Genomic DNA, 2,362 nt, shown 5'->3' with positions numbered 1-2,362 from the left:
AAAAAAATGAGTGTGTAAATATGGACAGTTTTAGAACAAGTAAATTGATTGTTTATTAAGCATGAACCCTACTTTTTGGATACCACAACTATATTGATGTCATCATTGCTTTTTTGTGTCATGTTAAATAAGTTTTGTTCCTGAGGTTCCTTTCATGGATAAAGCCCACATTAAGGATCAACCCAGGGATAGTGATACTGTGACTGAAAGGAGGAAAATGACCACCAATTTTTGATAGTCCTGTCCTAATGGGAATTCCAGTGGTGTGTTGTTGAATGCAGACTCCCTTGAGTGGAATATCCTGATTTAACCAGGTCGAAGTTCTTGCAAAAAAGCAATAGTAACTGGAGAACCAAGTCCAAAGGAGATATTGATGTTTTGTGTGTATATGATTATATCAAGTTATTAAAGTGTTAACACTTAAGCTCAGAATACCATCAATCACACACAAAAGTAAATAAGTCTATGTTTTCCAGTGATGAGGAGGCAAAAACAGGTGGATTACCAGTTGCTAATTTGCCGGTCTAGTGAGTGAATCTGTCTCACAAAAACAAGGTATCGATAAGCACTGGATATTACTTTTAACCTCAACAGAAATGTATTCATTATTGTACAAGCACTAGGACACATATGATCATCTTTACCCTCAAGTGTTAATGCTTTAATAACTTGATATAAACCATTTTCAGCATACGTGAAAAAGGAACATAGTCATGTATACTTCATGAGATAAGGAAGTAAAAGTGCCATTGAGGAGGAGGCCAGCAACCTACCCATTATCCCAAATGTATTAGATTCAAAATGTTACTTATATAAGAATCTTGGTGTGTTATCAGATGCTAGTCTTGAAAACCTTAAATTTATTTATTTATCTATTTATCTATTTATTTATTTATTTATTTATTTATTTATTTATTTTGCTCTTTTAAACTCACATCTAGTAGATGCTTTCATTTCCACTGCAAACTCCAGAGACGCATTTTATGATCATGATAGAAAGTGGCAAGACGCTTGAACATATTTTATCAATAAAGAACCAGACCTTTCATTAGGTCAAGTTTTACCCTCAAGGCTAAGTGCTGTTGCTCAACAAAATGCTTGTAATATTTTATCCAGTTAGTGCGATGTAAACCAACTGTCTCTTTATTATTCATTATTTATTATTCAAATGTACTAAATATGGAACAAATGAGAAATGCCATTTGTTAAATTCCCCAGGAACATTGTGTGCAGATTTCTCAAGAAAAAAAAAGTCATCTAAAATAATTTAACTGGTTGAAAATCAATGCTGCTGTAACAAAGTTTATTTTGTTAGTAAGGTGCATGAACAAGTAGAGAATGAGAGCACCCTTTAAAAGGTGACTATAAATGATAACATCTGTTGCGAGTGCTATAATGTGAGCACACAGTCACACAATTTAAATCTAGAAAAATAATTGGTAGGTAAAAATATGCCCTTTTCATCAATCAGGAAATGAGGCCTGGAGACTAGCTATTATCACAGTGTAAACAAGTACTTATTAGCAGAATATGTGGTACACAAACTGATTACAACTTCAAGAATATATTATGTGCCTATTTTTCATTCTGTAAGATAGAAAATTGATTGGCATACATGGATTATTTTAACAGAGGTATTCTATTGCTGAATAGTTGCACTATTTTCGGTAAGAATTGTCATGTCTGCCTTTCCTACTACTGTTACAGAGTGGCCCCCTTTCCTTATTTTATTTGTAACTTACTTTATATTATAGTTTATTTGCTACAACTACTAAATAATTCTTCATTGTTGAAGTCTATAGAATTTATTAGGGTTTACTTTTTGTATAGTAAAATTTTATTGGCATTGGGCATGCAAAATGGCTCAGCAGTTGATGGTACTTGCTATGAACGCTGGCAACCTGAAGACTATCCATTAGATCCATGTGTTGGAAAGAGACAATGAGGACTCACTGTTTGTCCTATGATCACCATAAGGATGTTTTGACATGCCTATGAGTTTATGTGCACACATGCTAAAAATGTAAACAAGCAGACAGGAAACTAAACTATACTCAAGGTGCATACAATGAGAGAAAAAGTAGTGATGGATCACAAATACCTCACTTCATCACCCCAAGGTTTGAGGACTATTGCAGATGATGTGGCAGAATGAGTGTAAGAGAAAGAGACAGAGAATGAGTACATGGGAGCAGTTTATACTCGATGAACTCAACAGATAGCATGCAAGGCCCAGAAAACCAAATATTAACATGGATATGGAAGTTGGGCATACAAATCTGTCTCAGTTATAGAATATTTGGCAACTGTTATCCAGAGAAAGAGAGAGAGAGAGAGAGAGAGAGAGAGAGAGAGAGAGAGA

Source organism: Mus caroli, chromosome 10 (genome assembly GCF_900094665.2).
Source record: "Mus caroli chromosome 10, CAROLI_EIJ_v1.1, whole genome shotgun sequence".
Classification (NCBI taxonomy): domain Eukaryota; kingdom Metazoa; phylum Chordata; class Mammalia; order Rodentia; family Muridae; genus Mus; species Mus caroli.
Note: the sequence above shows the minus strand (reverse complement) of the source record.